At 31.6% G+C, this 21680-nt stretch overlaps 1 protein-coding gene across 4 annotated transcripts in view; it reads right to left on the bottom strand.

Moving 5' to 3' along the window:
* The window catches only part of LOC140450159 (uncharacterized), a 114034-nt gene that overhangs the window by 59894 nt on the left and 32460 nt on the right, over positions 1-21680 (bottom strand). For 2 of the 4 annotated variants that reach the window (XM_072543611.1, XM_072543610.1), the window contains exon 2: positions 14648-14943. The exons of the other annotated variants lie outside the window; for them this stretch is intronic. The gene's annotated coding sequence lies outside the window, so the exon portion shown is untranslated. The remainder of the gene's footprint in view (positions 1-14647; positions 14944-21680) is intronic. 4 annotated transcript variants of the gene reach the window in all.

Consider the following 21680-nt stretch of genomic DNA (forward strand, 5'->3'; position numbering starts at 1 on the left):
TAGAACCGCATTGTGTATATTTAGCGTTCCAGTCTCCACCAGCTATATATCTATTACCTAACGATCTGAGCAAATCGTGGTATTGTTCCATTTTGTTATGTTTTGGCGGACAGTATATGGCAGACATTACTATTGGCCCTGTGAAGTCATAAACGCAAACTGTTGTTGCCTGTAGTTAATCTCGATTATATCCTTTTATCGTGTGATGTTTGATATTTCGTTTAATTATTAAAACAGTCCCTCCATGCGCGATCCCATCTGGATGTTAGGTATGATATGTATCATAGACTGGTATTTTAAAATAGCTTTTATTTGTACAGTGTGTTTCACTTACAGGCATTATGTCTAAATTATTAGTTTATATAAAAGCATGGGTTTCATGCTCGTGCTTGCATAGGCCGTTTGCATTTCATTCAGCAAGATTAATTAGGTGAGTCATTTGGATATTTTTTTGACGAGAGTGGAGAACAGATTCATCATTGTACCCATTTGATTTATAAGTTCTTTCAACATGGATTTTAATTCTGTCATATCATTAGTTTTTTTGTACAGCTAAATTAGATGTGGTTTGGTAATTTAATTGTGGTGTGTGTGGTTGTACTCTCTGGGTGTATGTGACACCTGGCTGAATGTTGGACGTTATGTTTTTATTTGGATAGTCGTTTTTCTGTCTTAGTTTTGGGTACATTTTTTCTTGTAGTTGCTTATAAACTATGCAGCCTCTGTAATTCACTGGATAACTTTCATTACAGTTGACACATTTACATTGGTATCTTGAGTTTTCCTTGAGCAATCTTTCGTAAAATGACTCTCTATGCATTTTAAAAATAGCGAGGCGTGACAAAATGTACTATGTGACAAAAATTTTTTGTGTGTCCATATTCTTGAGATTGCAAGCACCGTAGTATCTTTTTGTTGGTGCTTCAAAAACTACATTTGAGTGCATAAGATGTTTTGTTGTATATATGCCTTTGTTATTTTTATTTTTATTTAGATTTATAAAGAACATAGGTAGTGGTTTTTTAGTGGATCTTTGTTTTATATTCCGGATGTTTGTGGGATCGTGTCCTAAGTCGTTTAACCTTTTTTCTATGTCTTTAATGTTTGTTGATTTGTGGATGTTCTTTAGTACGACTCTAAATGTTTTTATTTTTTAGTTTTATACGTATAATATTACGTGCTTTTCTTATTTAGGGCTTTTATGATTTTAGAGTAAATTTTGAGTATAATTTATGTAAATATATTTTTAAATTTTTAAATGTGTTTTTTTTTTAACACAATACAGTAAATTTAAGCTATTAATACATTGTTAATTTAAGTATTTTTGTAAATATGTAAGTATTTTTAAATTTAGTAGACAGTGGTAAAAAAAACTGTGATTTTACTGTAAACTGTTTCGACTCTGCATTTGCTGGCACTTCCGTTCAGTGTACATATAAAATACATATCGGCTTTGAACGATAATAAATCTCTTAAATAGCTTGGAGAACTATACATAGAGCGTGGAGACTTACAAGTGTAGCTTTTATATCATAACCTGGTATAACTAAAAAGGAAACAGCTAAATGTAGAGGTATCGGCAACACATGCTATTGCTACCACAAGGGAAATTCAGCCAAAAGTAAGCTGTAGGTATATACATAGCATACTGACTAGAGGTGTGCTTATTAGTTCTTTTAGACGAACTAGTTCAAGAGAACTATTTCACAAAAATGAACTAGTTCAGTGAACTAGTTCGCGAAAGAACTATTTGTAGGACCGAAATCGAAATCCAACCTTAACATAACTGGTTGCGAGATGTCTCGTCTCAATTATCACACAAGCTCGGCGCCGGCCGCCCGTTTCCTTAGGTTTTCAGTCAGTTTTTCACTACCGTAGGAAGTAGTTCGGGTTCAGAACCATTTCTTTCGATCATATGTTTAGGTTTAAATGTTTTAAATTTATTTCTCAAATATTTTGCAAATAACATTTTTTTTATTTAAAACTACTAAACTCACAACTAAAAATTTTTACTGCAAAAGTACAATACAAGAAACAACACAGCATGGCAACGTCCAAGCCAATACATGGGCATAAGATCCGAACCATTATGACATTAAGATAAGACTGTTTATGTTATTGTCACATTCATAAGAATTATTATCTGTTATCTGAGGCTAATCGGCACTTCTTTTTTAAACTAGTCAGTCCATCCCATTCACAAAATAATAAATATATGGTCTCATTCATGCATTATTTTCTTCTCTAGAAGGTGAGACTCAATTTATAATGCAAATCGTTCGCAGTGAACTAGTTCTATGAAAATTAATGAAATAGTTCAATTAGTTCAGTTGAAAGAATAGTTCATTTGAACTATTTCGATGGTGAACTACACATCCCTAATACTGACAGTATTACTGGGACTAGAGTGCCAGCACAGTTAGATAGAGGCTGCCTCTAGGTTGGAGTATTATGTTCTCTCTTGTACAATTTAATCATGAAAGGATTAGTTAAGAGACTCAGCTATATAAATATATATATATATATATATATATATATATATATATATATATATATATATATATATATATATATATATATATATATATATATATAGAAAAAAATACGACCGTTGATTAAATTTAAAATATATTCAATGGTTGATAGCAGAGGTTTTATCGGTCAATAATTGGCAAATAAAAGTCGGCAACTACTTTATTGATTTATTCGAATACGTTTCGCTTTTATTTTTAAAAGCATCATCAGTTCACTACAAATAAAAAAGATTTTAGAATATAAGTAAACAACCAACAGGGTTCATACTTACAAAAACAATTTGTAGTGTTTTTTAGATGTTATAAAAACTCTACGATAACTTAACATTAAATATTAACAACTAAACGAGACAAACGAAACAAAAAAATACAAGAAAAACTGTAAGAACACTAGTTCATTTGATTTTAACCGATGGCTTCATTTGAATGTTGGTTTAAGCTGTTTTGACTGTCAAACCAAAGTAATCTTTTCGATTCTTTTCTGTCAGCTCTAGGATGTCATAATTTTCACATGAATCTTTTCGATTCTTTTCTGTCAGCTCTAGGATGTCATAATTTTCACATGTGGCTTATTGTCGTACATGTGTTTCTCAGGAATGTAGCAAGCAGGTACGATTCTTGAGCGAATTAACGGGCGGAACAGGGACAGACAGGATCAAAGCAGTTAAACCTCACCTACAATTTACATGTGAATTTGAAGTTGATAACAGTATCCCGTTTTTAGATATGCGAATCATTCGCACACCGGATAATAGATTAGTCACTACCTGGTACAGAAAAGAAATGGCTAGCAACCGTTTCTTAAATTACCATTCGACACACCCAATCAGATATAAACTTAACCTGGTACAAGCCCTCAGCCTTAGAGTACACATGTTGACAAACCCGCTTTACAAAGAAGAATCTCTCAATCTACTGAAGTCCATTCTCATAGATAACTCCTATCCGGCATCCTTCATCAATAAATTTCTATTTTCCAATGGGTACAAAATCTACCAAAATTTTTTAACCCTGATGAAAATGTTACCATCGACGAGCAATCGGTTGCCTTTAGAGGCCGCTGTCCCTTCAAACAGTACATTACTAGCAAACCAGCGAAATATGGCATAAAACTTTGGGCTTTATGTGACAGTTTAAGTTCGTATGCTCTAAAAATGCAGATCTATACAGGAAAGATTGTTTTTTATAATATGCTGGACATTTCTGCCTACAACATGTACGTTTTATGGACATCAATAAATCCCCAATGGAACACCAACAAACTTACAAAACGGCGAATTTTTCTTGAGGAATTAGGAAAAACACTGGTAAAACCACTTATACTTTCCAGAAAAATTTACCAAGAACTAAAGACTCACAAGAACTGGTAAAAAGAACACAAACAGAAGCGAGTAGAGAAGATCCAACTCCAGTAAACCGTCTATGGACAATCCAACTCCGCCTGCTTAACGAGCACGCTGTAAATTTTGCTCTAACCAGACTAATATGTTATGTTGTATATATTTACAAAAACATCAGCATATATCACAAACATATTTGTAAAACCCATTCTTTTTATTACTGTCCCAGTTGTAAACTAAATTAAATTTTGTAAGTATTTTTGTTCTTAGGCTTTTCTGGGAAAGAAAAAAATGCCTTTTATTTTTATTAATAAGGTTTAATTTACATTAGCAATATAATTTTTGTTTAATTAATTATAATTTTTTGTTAATAAAGTTTTGTTTAGAACCATTAGCTTATTTTATTTCGATTAAGGACCGTAAATCATAGTTGGGTCATATTGACCCGAAGATAGTTGGCTCGAACGGTACAGCAGGGGTTAAACGACTGCGAGGCACTAGAGAGTAGGCGGCAAGTAATTTTGAAGACTAGCAAGTTACAACACCAATATATGGTACTAATTATCTGTAACATCTGTAATGTTGCTAATCATCTGAAGCAAGTACAGGGTCCCAAAAATTATGAAACCAGAACCATTAAAATGGAAGATATACAATAAGCTAATTAGTGACAGTACGACTGAAGTAAAGTAAAAAAAACTATTCTGCAAATAATCTTTTGTTTTAGTGTACCTAATATTATTTTTTTTACCTAAATGAAGATATTCTTAAAGTGATGAATTCAGAACGCTTGCTTACAAACATCATAAAGAGAAGAAAAACAGAATACTGCCATATAATCGGAGGACCCAAATACCATTTACTTCGCCTTAATGAAGGAAAGGTAAACTTGGCTGCCTTATATTACACAATGGTATGGTACCACAGTCGAAGAATTATTTCGCGCAGCAGCCGATAGAGAACAGTTTCAGGAAATTGTAAACATGATGATGGCCAACGTCTGATTACGGACACGGCACCTAAAGAAGAAGATTGATTCCAACTTAAAATGCCTATTTTTACAAATCAAGAAAATTTGGTTAGTACTTATTATATTGTGAACTGCACAATAAACAAAAAAAAACAATTTAAGTAAATTTAAAATTTTCTAATGTCGATCGTGGAAATTTGAACAAGAAGAAAACAAGAAATGGATAGGTGTTATAGAAAGGATAAAGTGATTGAACACTAATAGACAGATAATATTTTTTTGAGACGTAATAGCTCCTAAACTTTTCTTATACCTACTTAACTTTATCGTTTTCACTTGATATTTATTTATACATGAGAAGTTTTGATCTTTATTTATAAGAATAAACGGCTAATTACGAAATATTCTTGAGACATTCATTACGTTATCCATTTTTTACATTTAATTGCATTTTTTGTCGTTCGTTTCGGTAGTAAACACTTAATTAGAGCAATAATTAAAAAATACATCGTTAGGTAGGTGGCCATATCGTTATTACCGCTAAAGATTGAAGGAAAACCAGACGAACTACTACGTCAACAATATTCAAAGATAAGCCTATTGTCTTATAAAGAAAACCAGTTTTTTTAAATAAAGACTAGTATTATTACTAATATTCGTAAAAAGTGCTCTACCTATTTATATACACACGATATGTTTTTACTATACAAAATACTATCACAAAATATGAAAAACTTATACCTAGTTAGTTATAAAACCTCTGCTATTCAACCATTGAATATATTCCAAATTTAATCAACGGTCGTATTTTTTACTATATATATATATATATATATATATATATATATATATATATATATATATATATATATATGTACCGTACTGTTTTAAATATTGATTTATAGTATCAGCAATCGGTCAGGAAATAAAACTCTATTGGTTCAGTCTCAATATTTCGTCACGATTTTGTGACGTCTTCAGGAGAAAACTGTAAATTTATTAGAATAATTAATTATTATATGTAAACAAAGTGAATATTTTAATACTTACAACTATAAGAATAAAAATTTAAATTTTTTTAGCATATCTAAATAAATGACATATTTGTTTGATTTTATTTAGGAGTTATATATATTATATATATATACTGCAATAATTTATAGAGTGAATTCCCATTGTACAATTTTTAGTGAGTAGGTTAAAATAAACAATGACTATGAGAGTATTATCCATATTATAAAGTGAAAAGATGGAATTAATAGTACAGAATTGAAAAAGAATCAGGAACACGATAAATTGATATATAAAATGTAATTGATGGTATGTAGTCAGTTATTGCACTACTGCTCCGCATTCACATGCCGGACTGTCGATTATTTTAATTTTAAAAAGATGTTGTTTAGTTAAGCAATGACCTGTTCTCATTCTTATTATTGTGGTGATATGTCTTCTGTTTGTAAATGTTAGGGTTGAGAACCATGCGTTAAAGGAGAAGGAGGTTTGGATTCTCGTATATTGGTAGTTTTTCTTCTGCAGTATTGCTCCCCAATTGATTTTTCCGAATCTCCCAATTTATCAATAATTTTTCCTTTATGGAGTTTAGAATATCTTGGGAATCTTATAACATAGCTAAGGGAATATTTAAGTTTGTTCCTATTTTGGCTAGTAAGTCAGCTTCTACATTACGAGGAATATCAGAATGACTTGGAATCCATGAGATTAAAATGTCAAAACCGTTCTTAATTGCTAGTGAGATAAGATTTTTTGTTTTGAGATAGATTGAGTCATTAGAGGCTGAGATTATAGGATTTTTTATTTTAGTTATAGCGTTTAGAGAATCCGAGAAGACAACAGCCTTTTTCTGCTTTTGTTACAGATATCTCACCAGGAAGCCTAGAAGAAAACTTGAAGTTAATGTTGGGAATATTGATTCCAAATCCTATTCTCCCCTTATTTTTTGAGGCGTCAGTATATACAAAGGAGAAATTGCTATTGTATTTTTGGGTGATTATTGAAAATTTTTGTTTGGTTGCAGTTTGGAAAATCTGGCATCGTTCTTAAGCCATGTTTTATTGATGAAAATGATATCTGGATCTATTTCAGATATTAGATTAATCAAATGATCCCTATTAGCATTAATACTTCTGATATTCCATTGTATTATTTTTAGTTTTGGATTGAGAGACATTGTGGTGTGTGGGAAGTTAGTGTGTGTCAAAGTCTAAGATTGAATCTTGGTCCATATAGTCCAAGTTTGTGTGGGATAATATATTTTTAAGAATATTTAAATTATCGATTGTTGCATTATTGACAAAATGTAGACAAGCGTTTCTGGTATTATATAAAGGATCTGAGTCAGAATTTTGGATATGTTGCAATGCACTGGAATGCCAGACTAAGTTTTGTTGAGAGTTAAAAGAAGAATTTTCTGGTATGTCTGTGTTATGGGATGTTGAAGCTTATTGTTGAGAGAGAGTATGACAATTTTTCAGGTCGTGGATTAGGGAAAAGAAGGTTTTCTTCATGCGCTCTTTTGTCGTATCCTTTTTGAATGACTCTTCTTTTGCTGTTTGAATTAGAGACCACCTGTTGGAATGAACGCTTCGTAGTGGAGGATTTAAAATTATGAGTTCTTCTTTAGGATGATGGCATGACACAGTCGTTAATGCTAGCATTAGTGTTTTTGTTGTCATTGGACTTCCTGTTCCTAAGAGATGGGAAGTCACCTGCATACATGACAAATTCATCTTTGTCTACGTATGTTTTTGGAATAGCTTCATTTGCATCGTAAAAAGTCATGTTTTCGAAAGCCATTAACTCTTTGATATTTTTTTGCCTAAGGAATTTTGGGCAATTCTTGTCTGTGGCTTTATGTGGTTCCTTACAGAAGAAGCATTTGACTTCGCATACTTCGGAATGTGCAAGTTCACCGCAGTTAATGCAGCGATCTTTACTTTTACAATTTGTTTTCGTATGACCGAACCTCTGACAGTTAAAACACTGTGTAACTGATGCAACATAAACATTAACTAATTTAGGCATGCGGTAAAAGTTTACTGTTTTAGGCATTATCACACATTTAAAAGTGAAAAGCGCTGTGCCTTACGCACAATTTATACGTTATAAACGACAAGATAACTGATTATTAAAAGTAAATAAGGACAATATACTCACAGGATAGAAGACGAAAATTTACCCTAACAAATTCTTAATTACAGTTCAAAAGGAAAGAGTAATAATCCGCTTGTGGAAAGTTGTAACATACAAAGCCAAAACCCCATTAGGAAAAAGAAGAATAAGAAGAGGCAAGTTTCAAATTAAATGTTGGTTGCATCTATTTTTTTTTTATAAATAATAAATTAAACGTTATAAAAAAACTACCTTTGTTTGTAAAGTACTGAGTAGATATAAAATTTTGACCTTTTTTCCTTGTGTACAACCTAGTTGTACTCAAACAAACAAACTTGGAGAAGATCCATCATGGACGAGATAAGAGGCCAAGGAAAGTCTTGGAATGAGGTGAAGGCCTTAGCGCAAAATAGAACCCGATGGCGCGTTTTCACTGAAGCTCTATGCTCCACTTAGGAGTTCAAGAACCTTATATATATATATATATATATATATATATATATATATATATATATATATATATACAACCTAGTTAAAATTTTGATTTACTTTAAAAATGCAGAAAAATCGACGAGAGACAATGGTGGAGATAGGAATTCCAGCCATATAAACATATAAATCACGCATTCAAAATAGCGAAACGCTTAAAAATTTCAATTACCTCAGCTTCTAGTAAGCCAATTTCAATCTTTTTTAAATCAGGATCTTATGAGTTAAAACTTTCAAACATGATGCTTTCAAAAGCGCATAAATATTTATTTTCTATATTTTTACGTATAAATGAATATTCACTTGCTAGACTACGTCATTTTTTCCTTCTTTTTTTCGTTTGTTAAGGTTACAATTTTAATGTTAGCTGAAGTATCTTTTACCAATTAAAGGAATTAACATAATTTTTAAATACTTAAAATTTTCAATAAAAGTTATTCTATTTGTTTACTAGCGTACAATTGTACAGTTGTTTAAAAACATCCATATGTTCTCATATTCAATGTATTTCAATGATTCAATTAAATTTTATTTGAAAGTTTGAATGTCATTTTTATATCTAAAAAAATTTTAAAGTATTGAAAAATTTTTTTGTTGGCTCTAATAATTTAAATAATAACTTTTTTTAAATTTAGGTTACAAAATTATTTTGAGAAAATTACTTGATCAATTGCGCTGAAACTTTTTTATTGTATTTTTTTATATTAAAAAGATTTTCTATGTAAATTTTGTAGGTTTTATGTGGCTTTTAAATACGTGAAAAAGATAATATTGAAAACTATTGATTTTTGACCCCTTTTTATTTTGATTTTATTTTTTATCTTTTATTATGTTTTCAACTTAATTCTATCTTGTTACTTGCAAAACTTATTTGCCTTCGTAAAATATTTCTAAAATGCGTAGTTCAGGGATATAGCAACGAAAAGGAAAACAACAATTGAATTGTTCTAATTTATTCCAAAAAATTTAGCTCACATTTTGATGTGGAATTATCAGTGCTGATAATATTTCGAAGCGATTAAAGCAAAAAAATAGGATCTTATACGATTTCTCAACCAAAAGCAGATACCGCCTGGTCTAAAACAATCTAAAAGAGCCAAAATAGACACGACATAGATATCTCGAAGAAACGGAAACAAAAGTTAACGTTGAAAAAAGGATAAATCAATAACTACTACCAGCTAAAACTGAAGCAGAAAAGTTCAGGATGTAAATATCCAATGAAAAAACTAAAAGACATTAACTCAACATTATTACAAGTAACTCAATAAAAAGTAGAGACAGCTATTCTAACTAAATCGATGCTGAGAAAAGTTTTCCAGATGTGGCTTTAGAAGAGAATTCTGAGAATATCTTACGTAGACAGAGTCACGAGTAAAGAAGTCTAACGAAGATTTTTAAAAGAAACAGAACTGAATATTGAAATAAAGATACAAAAACTACAATACTTTTGCCACGTGATGAGAGCAACAAAATAGCAGCTTCTGAAGACAATGATAGACGAAAATATTTTAGAAGGAGTAGCGTGGGTAGGAAACGAATATCATAGCTGCACAATCTCAGAGAGTGATTAATTTTTTTGGATCATTATACAAAAAAAAGGTCTGTTATAATTATTTTCTAAAGTTTATCGTTTTCGAGTTAGGTCTGCTTACCATTATGCTAAATTCAGTCCTGAATTTAGTATTAAAAATATCGTATCTACAAATTAGGTGCGCGCGCCGATTTAGTACTAAAAATTAGAGCATGTTCTAATTTCTTGTACTAAAAATAATCAAATATTAACTAAAAGTGGGGTTATGTTACGTATGTTTACATTCTGGTTTTAAATATGTGGAATCATAATCAAATAGCCTTGTTTACATATGCCAAAACATTCATTGTACAAAAATAGGAATGCGAGAATAAAAGCTTTTTTGGAATAAATTATAAAAATGGAATTGGGCAAACTCGGTGTAGAAGTATCTGTGGCAGAGATAAAAGCCAAGTTTAACAATTTACGAACAAACTTTTTACAACATAGAAGATATTTATCATCTATAAAAAGCGGAGCTGGAAGCGATGACGTAAGTAATATTTCTATTACATTATGGCTTTTTAAGTCTATTTGTTGGGCTAGTTTGATTAGAATTTTGTTGACACTGAAACCACTAAAGTCGCGTACACAAACAAATAGACATGAAGAAAAGTAGCAGTATAAGTAATGTTTTTTTTTTTTAACCTAATAGTTGCTCTTTAATTATTTTATTTTATTAGATTGATAAACTTTCGCTATGGTATTATGAAAAAATATTATACGTAGCGGAGCATTGCATACCTAGGTGTTCACAGGACAGTCTTTAAGAATATTACCAGTCAATGAAAATGCTACCATGGTATTATGTCCAAGAAAATAAAATAGATTTTGTAAGTAGTCAGAATCAAGAAAAGAAGATCGAAAGCGAAAATTTTCAAAATTATGATTATTGTAGTGAGTGAGTATAAACTTTCATTTACCAATTTTGTTTGAAATTTTTTCATTGGAATACCTATAATTATGAGGAATTTTAGTTTGAGGATATAATAGTCTTAAATATTTATTGGGAATTAAAATCACATAAGCTAAAAAGTCTTTTTTTATTAAAGTTTTAACTTCTAAATCAGAAGCTTGTCAAAATATGAATAGCAATATAAATAAATTTGTATTTATTTATTATCATATTAATCATTTATTGATATTATTTATTTTACAGAGTCCTTCTGCATCACAGAATGTGTCTACCCCTTCATTAAGAGACAACACTCCATCTCGAGGAGGTATTATTAAAAAGAGGCTAAAAAAAAAGAAATAAATCTGATGATGAGGAAATTTTTTTCAATAAAGCGGCTGATGTTTTGTCAACATTAACAAATGCTCTGGCCAATGAAGAGCAGCAAAAACCTGTGGAGATTCTTCCTGCAAAGTCAAATTTAAAAATATTTGCAGAATTTGTAGAGAGTCAGTTAGAGTTTTTGGTGACTGATGAAGAGAAAGTATTAGAAACACAAGAAAAACTTAAAAAATTTGGGATGCCAGAAAAAAAAGTTTAAGAAATAAAAATTCATAAATATGTATGTTGTGTTTTATTTTAATTTCAAGTTACTCATTTATTAATCATAATATACATTTTTTACGTGTTAAATCTCTGTATGGCAGCATTTTGCCAATCAACTGAACCACTGTTACTGTTGAAATACTCTTTAAATTCATTTCTTACCTTATGAGCTTTAGCTGTCGAACGATTACTTGCTTGATTACTTAATCTATTTGAAAACACAACCTGTGATTTATTTTGTTCTACATATGCTTTAAAATTTTCTGAAACTAATAAATTATGCAACGCCAAGCAAGCCAAAATTATTTTTTCTACTTTATCTGCATTTAAATTGATTGGATTAAGCAATACTCTAAACCTGTTAGCTAAGATTCCAAATGAGATTTCAATCATTCAACGTGCTCTAAATAGTCGATAATTGAATATTTTTTCAGATTCTGACAATCCCCTATTAGAATAAGATTTCATAATTCGACTGGTTAACGGAAATTCATCATCTGCAATTAATACAAATGGAATTTTTAATGTACGACTGGATAAAGCCCGATTTGGGGGTAAATTTAAAGAGTTATTTTCTAGGGCTCCACATAGATTACTTTCTCGGGAAACAGCACCATCACTTATGCGGCCATTTATTCCTACATTATAGTAAGTGAATTTATAAGCCGAATCACACATGGCTAATAGAAGTATTGAGTGATTCCCTTTATAATTGTAATAATATGATCTAGCAGATATTCGAGGTTTAAACATAATATGTTTTCCGTCCAAAGCACCAATACAGTTGGGAAACTGCCACATTTCTTGAAATCCTTTAGCAACATTTAACCTTCTTCTTCTTCAAGTGCCGTCTCCATCAATGGAGGTTAGCGGTTATGGTGGCAAACGTTTGTCTATCTTCAGCTGTTCTTAAGAGTTCCTCAAATCCAAGTCCTGTCCAGTTTCTGATATTACGTAACCAGGACAATTTTTTTCTTCCAATTCCTCGCTTTCCTTCTATTTTGCCTTTTATTATCAACTGAGGGATGTAGTATTTCTCGTTGCGCAACAAATGCCCTAAATAACTGGTTTTTCTTCTTTTGACTGTTCTCAATAGTTCTTTTTCTAAAATGAGTCTAGCTAGTACTTCTTCATTTGTTTTTCGAGCTGTCCAAGGAATTTTTAAAATTCTACGGTACACCCACATTTCAAATGCCTCGATTCTATTCAGGCTCTTTATTTTTAAAGTCCATGTTTCGACTCCGTAGAGAAGAACAGACCAGATAAAACATTTTACAAGTTTTAATCTCAATTTAATATTTATATGTGTATCGCAGAATAGAACGCGCATCTTAAAGAAACTATCCCTAGCTTGAGCAATTCTCGCTTTAATTTCTTGTTCTGGGTCCAGCTTGCAATTAATCCAACAGCCAAGGTATTTGTATTGGTTTACCTGTTCTAAAATATTCCCATTTATTTTTATAGGTAAGGGGATATTCTGTTTTCTTTGGATCACCATTACTTTTGTTTTTTTTTCGTTGATCTTCATTCCAAACTCTCGACAAGCATCCTTAAGGTGGTCTATAACCCTCTGTAAGTTTGTGTCTGTATCAGCCAGTAGGACAGTGTCATCTGCATATCTTATGCTAGATATTGGTTCTCCATTAATTTTTATTCCTGTGGAAAGGTTTTCCAAGGCTTGCTTGAATAGTAGTTCCGAGTAAAGATTGAACAGCATAGGGGATAGTATGCATCCTTGCCTTACTCCTTTATTTATACTAATATTTCTAGATGTATGATCGTCGATCCTAATTTTGGCACTCTGCCTCCAATATAAGTTCTTAATTAATCGGAGATCTTTGCTATCCAAGTTGATGCTCTGCAAGGAATTTAACATTTTATTATGGTTTACGCGATCAAATGCCTTTTCAAAGTCTACAAAACATAGAAAGACATCCTTTTGTTGGTCGTAACACTTCTGCAGCAGTACTTGTAATGAAAACAAGGCCTCTCTGGTCCCCATTCCGGCTCTGAATCCAAATTGATCGTATCCAACTTCTTTTTCACACCTTTTGTATACCCTATTGTGAAGTATTTTTAATAGAATTTTAAGCATTTGGCTCATAAGACTTATTAATCTAAAATCTGCGCATCTCCTGGAGTTAGCTTGTTTTGGAATGGGAATAAAAATAGATTCTAACCATTCCTCTGGTATTTCCCCAGTATCGTAGATTGTGTTAAACAAAATTACTAACAAATCAATGTTATTACTTTCGATCAATTTAAGTATTTCAGGATAAACTTCATCAGGTCCAGGGCTTTTATTGGTCTTTAATTGTTTAATGGCATATTCCACTTCGACTTTTAGAATTGGTGGGCTTTCAGTGACATTATTTATTGTAATGTCTATTCTTTCATCTCGGAACAGCTGTTGTATAAATTTTTCCCATTCTTCTATTTTATCTTTGGTGTTATGAATTAACTCTCCGTTGTTATTTACCAGTGGGCAATGTTGTTTTTTGTGGATGAATGAAAATTCTTTCACCTTCTTGTACATATTAAAGTAGTCATGTCTATGTTCTAATTCTTCTATTTCTTTACATTTTTCTTCGAGCCATTTCTCTTTTGATTCTTTTATTTTCCTTCTTATTTCTGTATTTAATCGTTTGTAATCGCTTGTGTTCTTATTTTTGTATTTCCTCCTTTCGTCTATCATCTTTAGAATAGCTGGTGTCATCCAGTCTTTTTTTGCCATTAATCGTGTATTTGGAATTTCTTCCCTTGCAGAATTGACGAGGATGGATTTTATTTGTTGCCAAGTTGTATTTATATTTCTTCAGTATCAGTTTTCTTCTTAATTTCCGCTTTAACTAGGGAAGGCCTCAAGTGATAACTGTTTCGCCTGACCACTTCCCCATTTTCTTTTTGCACTAAATAAGATCTGGGTGCCTCATCTACTTTTTCCAGAATTTTATTTCTGGAAGTATTCAGGTGCTATTTTAAGAACAAATGGCAGGCGGCAAAAGTTATATGTGCCAAATATAGTGCCAAAAGCACATAAATTATTGGATTGCTCATCCAGTACTTGGTAAAAACCCTCCTTAAAATCTAGAACTGTTAAAAATGACTTACCCTGTAACATTGAACGACAGTAGGTATTATACAAAATTCCCGTTCCAATGCCTTGTTCAGGTCACGAGGATCTAGGCAGATACGTAATGATTTATCAGTTTTCTCAACAATTACCAGGTTACTAAGCCACTGCATAGGACCATCAACCTTTGCTATGATTCCTCGCTTTTCAAGATCAATTAGTTGATTACTAAGTTTAGGCTTGATTGTAAGTGGGACTCTTCGAGGTGACCTAGCCACTGGCACTGCATTTTCTTTAAGCTTTAAACTACATTTTTTCTGAAATTTACCTAAACCTGAAAAAACATCCTTATTCATTTCTACAAATTTTTCTTTAGAATGCAGTGTTATGTTATCAATTTTATTAATTAAATTAAGCTCTATGGTAGAACATAAACCCAAGATAGGTGTTGATCTTTCCTTTACAACAACAAAATCTAATTAATGATCAATATTTTTATATTTACAGACAAGTTTACATTTACATACCCAAAGGAATGATCTTAAAACCACCATATGTCTCAAGTATGATCTTAGTTTCTTTTAATTCATTAATTTTGCACACTTTTTCAACAAAAACCTTGGGTAAAATGTTAACCTGTGCCCCTGTAGTTATTTTAAAAGGTATATAAATGTTATTAATTTTTAAATTTTCCATCCAGTCTTTATTATTTTTATTCTTAATTTCATTAACAGTGATTGATGAAATCATGAAATCGTCTACTTCATTATTTTCACTTTCTTTCACTTGTACCTCTCTTACTAACCTACCATGATAACACACTTTTTACACTTTTTCCCATATGCTGGACACCTTCTTGGTCCATGGACACTCCCACAGTTTCTGCAGTTAAATTCGCCTCTAGAAGAACTTGCACCCCTAACTGTTTGGACTGAATTATGCCCCTGCTTGACTTTACTTTCAATTGATTCAATTTGCACCTTCTCTAAGCTGTTCTGAACTTCTTTTATTTGAGCTTGGGATACTTTAAGTATTTTACATATTTCAATAGCTTTAGTCAGTTCTAAAGGAATTGTTTTTAACATGCTTTGTTATCCATTCTTACTATTGGTGCCTAATACTATTCTATCTCTTACCATTGAAAATGCTTCAACACTAAACTCACAATTTTTTACTTTATTTTTTAAATCTGTTAAAAAGTGGTCAAAAGGCTCTCCTTCTTCTTGAATGCGCTTATAAAACAAATATCTTTCATAAACCACGTTTTTCTCTAGGGGTGACATAAGACTCAAATGCTTCCAATACATCTGCTAACTTTCCTTGTTGGACCTCTGTTAATTCCAAACTGTTATAAATCTCAATGCCTTCTGCTCCAATTAAATTGAGTAAAATTGCTACCTTAACTTCATCACTTTTACCACTTTTTCCTGATGCCATCAGATATATTTCAAAACTTTGCTTAAATCGTTTAAAATTTTCGGCCACACTGCCTTCAAATGATAATGGATTTGGTAACCTTGCTTCCATGATTTTCGTTTAATTTCCACTAGACTGCGCCAAGTAATAATATTTCATTGTGGCTTAATACATTTATTTAAACATTCTTTTTAACAAAGTCTCCAAGAATCAACAATATCCCAAAACCCATGTTCTAACAATGAAGTTGACAAGTAGTGACAACTGACAAACAGTCTCCATACATTATGCCTAGAGCCGCGTGACCGTAATCATAACCTACTGATATGACAGTTTTTTATGTAGAATCTGAATCTGCAATAAAGAATGGGATTTCCTATTTAGGATTTTAAAGTTGCAGGGTTCGAGGTAAGAAGTCATATTTGATGTCATTCGACATATTGTTGAAAAATATTAAAAGCCTGGTTATTGGTTTTATTTAGCAGTCTTTTTCTTAAGATATTAGACCGATTCCATAATTTTCCTAGGGTATCAGGAAAAATCGTATAATTCGGATTGTAGCGCCATCTATCAACAATCCCAAAAAATGTGTCTAATAAAGGTTACTTATTTTTAGATTATATATTGGATATTTCCTAATTTAATATTCATGCGGCATGAACAAGATGAAATATTGTCATCGAATGCCATAGTCTGTGGACTAGTACGCATTTCGATGCGCATCGCCCCGCCTCGAATTTTCCCATTGGCTCTTGACCTGGAAATCCCTATTTATCGCTCGAACAGCGCATATAAATATTGGCGATTTTCAGGTCAGCAAGTCAGTCCCTCACGGGCTCTCCGAGAGCTTAGTGCTCTCGGGGCTCTGCTTCCTGCATTTATTTTCCATACTCTGAGGCTGAGAATTGTTTCAACTTAACTTGGTGTTTTATTTCGACGAAGAAATTGTCATGTAAGAAATATCTTGCCTTTTTCAAGGCAAGATACCGAAATATTTCAAGACACCAAGTCCATAACCCGAAAATGGACTTAAAGTAGAGGAGCTCTCGACGTTAACTCCGAAGCCCTCTACAGAGCACCCGGGGATTTCAGAAGGTGGTTAGACCCTTATTTGTTCCCCCGAGGTGACATGGCGCCCGACAACGTGGTTAAAATCCGAACCCACGACCCAGCTCGAATTCACAGAAGGCAACACACCGTTGACTTCAACATGGGTTGAAGTCAAGAGAAGAATGGGGAGAACCACGTAGTGTTAGAAAGCAATACTCTAACACTCCGACATCGAGACCTGATGCCTTCGACGTGCAGTGTTGTGTGAATTATTTTGAACATTTTTACTTAGATTTTTATGCATATTTTCTTGTGTATTTTCACATGTATCTTTTATTGTATTTTTATTCAATAAATATTTTTCCCAGCCACAGAGTCTCCAGAGGAGGGGGGATGTCATCGAATGCCATAGTCTGTGGACTAGTAACCGTAACCAAAACAAAAATATCCGTTTTAACTGTATTAACTGAATGTACTGTAATTTTTGAATTTAATGGAAGCATGTTTTGAACATAACAGAAAAAACAACCTAAGAGAAAAATTGCATTAGATCTTTTTTGTTCAGAATGTTTAAAAAAACATACAGAAAACGGTTGAGCCGAAAAAGTCGATTTTTACTATATAATAAAAAAATGTTTAAGACGACTTTTCGCATGAGCGACTTCTTGAATCTTATTTTGGGGTGTCCCACGAAAGTGGATATAGTTTTTCGAACGAACCCGAACTTTTAGCCTTGTATATTAGGCCCCTCTTATACACGTGTTTTTACCTTCTTTTATACCATGTTATAAAAGATATACAATATATTGTGACTTGATGATGTTTATAACTTTTGGTGGTTATCAGTGGATATTATTGTTAATATTTTTTAGTGATTGTGTAAATTTTTTAATATTTTTATTGGCTTTAGATATCTGTGATACATCAATAATGTACTATTTGTTATAATTTTCAATGTAATATGTTTTAAAAGATATATAACATTAAATTGACAAGTAGATATATTCCTTATTTAGGGCACTAAGCAATTTGGCTGTGGATATAGGTGAAAAGATCAGGTTCGTTCGGAAAAATATTCCCATGATATTTTTTACATAATCACTTTCATGAGATAGCCTAAACTAAGGTTTAAGAGGTCGCCCAGGCGAAAAGATATTCACATTATTTTAAACAAATTGTAACAACAAATTTTTTCGGTCCGGTCAATTTTTTTTAAATTTTTTGTACCATTTTGAACGAAACAAGTTGTTGTAATTTATCTGTAGACTTGATCGTTTTCGACTTATAAACAATTTAAAAGTGAAAAAAAAAACACAAAATTACGATTGTCAAGATTTAAAAACATACCTAAAAAATATTATTTTTGAATTCATTAAGGACCCAAATTGAAGTTTAAACCTTGTTCTATCATTTCCTGATAAGCTTTTGATTTTGAACTTGTTTAATTTTAAAACATTGTTTTTTAATCAGTAATGAAGCGCTTATGACAGGACGGGTGCTCGGGCTGCGGCGTGTAAAAGAGGAAACCAAAACATAATGCACACATTTTTGCTGGTTTGAATTCTCATTGTACAAATGAGCACCTGCTCTGCCATATATCTAAAAACTGAAAATTACGATTTTCAAGGCTTAAGCCACAAGCAAAAAATATTGTTTAGGAATTGTTTTTAATTGTTAATTATATTGACAATTAAAACATTGTTTTTAATTATTAATTAAGTGCGCATGGCAGGGCAAGCACTCATTTGTACAATGAGAATTTAAATCAGCAGAAGTTTTTGCCATAGATCTTGTTTCTCTGTCTTATATATGCCGCAGCCCGAATGCCCATCCTGTCATAAGCGCTTCATTAACGACTAAAAAAAATATTATCTATTATATTAAATAAGCTCAAATACTTGTAGGGAAAAGGTAAAACAAGGTTTGAAGTTGAATGTAAGTCCTCGGTAAATTCAAAAATAATATTTTTTAGTTGTGTTTGTGAGCCTTGAAAATCGTAATTTTGTGTTTTTTTAGTATTCAATTGTTTGTAACTCGAAAATGATTAACTTTACAGAAAAATTACAAGAGATGTATATTGTCTAAAATGACAAAGAAATTTCAAAAAAACTCGAAATAAATATTCCTAATACTTCGCAAATTAAATATCAGTTGAGGTACAACATTCATATTTTCTGGAGTGAACTATAACCATGGTTATATTCAGAAAATCAGCGAAACCTAATACATGCAAGAAGTAAGGCAAGGCTGTGTGCTCTCGCAGACTTTTTTCAATATATACTTTGAGGTAATTTTTACTGAAGCCCTCACAAACCTAGAGATGGGAATCCGAGTAAACGGTAAATACATCAATAATATCCGCTACGCCAATGATACTGTGTTACTAGCAACTACCCTAATTGATCTACAAGCCTTACTAGACCGAGTGAGAACTGTGAGCGTAACATACGGACTAGACCTTAATATTAAGAAAACTTTTATGTTTTGAACATAACAGAAAAAACAACCTAAGAGAAAAATTGCATTAGATCTTTTTTGTTCAGAATGTTTAAAAAAACATACAGAAAACGGTTGAGCCGAAAAAGTCGATTTTTACTATATAATAAAAAAATGTTTAAGACGACTTTTCGCATGAGCGACTTCTTGAATCTTATTTTGGGGTGTCCCACGAAAGTGGATATAGTTTTTCGAACGAACCCGAACTTTTAGCCTTGTATATTAGGCCCCTCTTATACACGTGTTTTTACCTTCTTTTATACCATGTTATAAAAGATATACAATATATTGTGACTTGATGATGTTTATAACTTTTGGTGGTTATCAGTGGATATTATTGTTAATATTTTTTAGTGATTGTGTAAATTTTTTAATATTTTTATTGGCTTTAGATATCTGTGATACATCAATAATGTACTATTTGTTATAATTTTCAATGTAATATGTTTTAAAAGATATATAACATTAAATTGACAAGTAGATATATTCCTTATTTAGGGCACTAAGCAATTTGGCTGTGGATATAGGTGAAAAGATCAGGTTCGTTCGGAAAAATATTCCCATGATATTTTTTACATAATCACTTTCATGAGATAGCCTAAACTAAGGTTTAAGAGGTCGCCCAGGCGAAAAGATATTCACATTATTTTAAACAAATTGTAACAACAAATTTTTTCGGTCCGGTCAATTTTTTTTAAATTTTTTGTACCATTTTGAACGAAACAAGTTGTTGTAATTTATCTGTAGACTTGATCGTTTTCGACTTATAAACAATTTAAAAGTGAAAAAAAAAACACAAAATTACGATTGTCAAGATTTAAAAACATACCTAAAAAATATTATTTTTGAATTCATTAAGGACCCAAATTGAAGTTTAAACCTTGTTCTATCATTTCCTGATAAGCTTTTGATTTTGAACTTGTTTAATTTTAAAACATTGTTTTTTAATCAGTAATGAAGCGCTTATGACAGGACGGGTGCTCGGGCTGCGGCGTGTAAAAGAGGAAACCAAAACATAATGCACACATTTTTGCTGGTTTGAATTCTCATTGTACAAATGAGCACCTGCTCTGCCATATATCTAAAAACTGAAAATTACGATTTTCAAGGCTTAAGCCACAAGCAAAAAATATTGTTTAGGAATTGTTTTTAATTGTTAATTATATTGACAATTAAAACATTGTTTTTAATTATTAATTAAGTGCGCATGGCAGGGCAAGCACTCATTTGTACAATGAGAATTTAAATCAGCAGAAGTTTTTGCCATAGATCTTGTTTCTCTGTCTTATATATGCCGCAGCCCGAATGCCCATCCTGTCATAAGCGCTTCATTAACGACTAAAAAAAATATTATCTATTATATTAAATAAGCTCAAATACTTGTAGGGAAAAGGTAAAACAAGGTTTGAAGTTGAATGTAAGTCCTCGGTAAATTCAAAAATAATATTTTTTAGTTGTGTTTGTGAGCCTTGAAAATCGTAATTTTGTGTTTTTTTAGTATTCAATTGTTTGTAACTCGAAAATGATTAACTTTACAGAAAAATTACAAGAGATGTATATTGTCTAAAATGACAAAGAAATTTCAAAAAAATGTCCGGGCGGAAAAAATTTATTGTTACAAGTTGTTAAAAAAAATTGTTTAAACAACTTTTCGTCTGGACGACCTCATGAACCTTATTTTGGGGTATCTCATGTAAATAAATATGCATCAAAATAGCATGGGAATATTTTTCCGAACGAACTCGAGCTTTTGGCCTTGTCTAGGTCTAGATACAAATTCTATAAATTTAAACGTGTATTTAGCCGTTTTTATTGAAGACGCGTGTGACTCATATTTATTCATCACAAAAATAGATATATCACAAAATACAGAATAAACTGAGTTCTTTTAACCTCATTTAATATTGCCATCGATACTCCATTGACATCGATAAGTAAAAAGCTAAAATGACACATGAAAAGAAAGCAACCGTAAAACAAATTTCCTTTAGTGATTTTCGAGTGCTTAGGTTACTTATCTTTAAAAATTTCCACTAGAGATATTACTTTTTTTTAAGAATCATATGGAACAGGCTGAGGAAAATATATCTATGGAACAGGCAGAACAAA

The sequence above is a fragment of the Diabrotica undecimpunctata genome, chromosome 9, assembly GCF_040954645.1.
Source record: "Diabrotica undecimpunctata isolate CICGRU chromosome 9, icDiaUnde3, whole genome shotgun sequence".
Classification (NCBI taxonomy): Eukaryota; Metazoa; Arthropoda; class Insecta; order Coleoptera; family Chrysomelidae; genus Diabrotica; species Diabrotica undecimpunctata.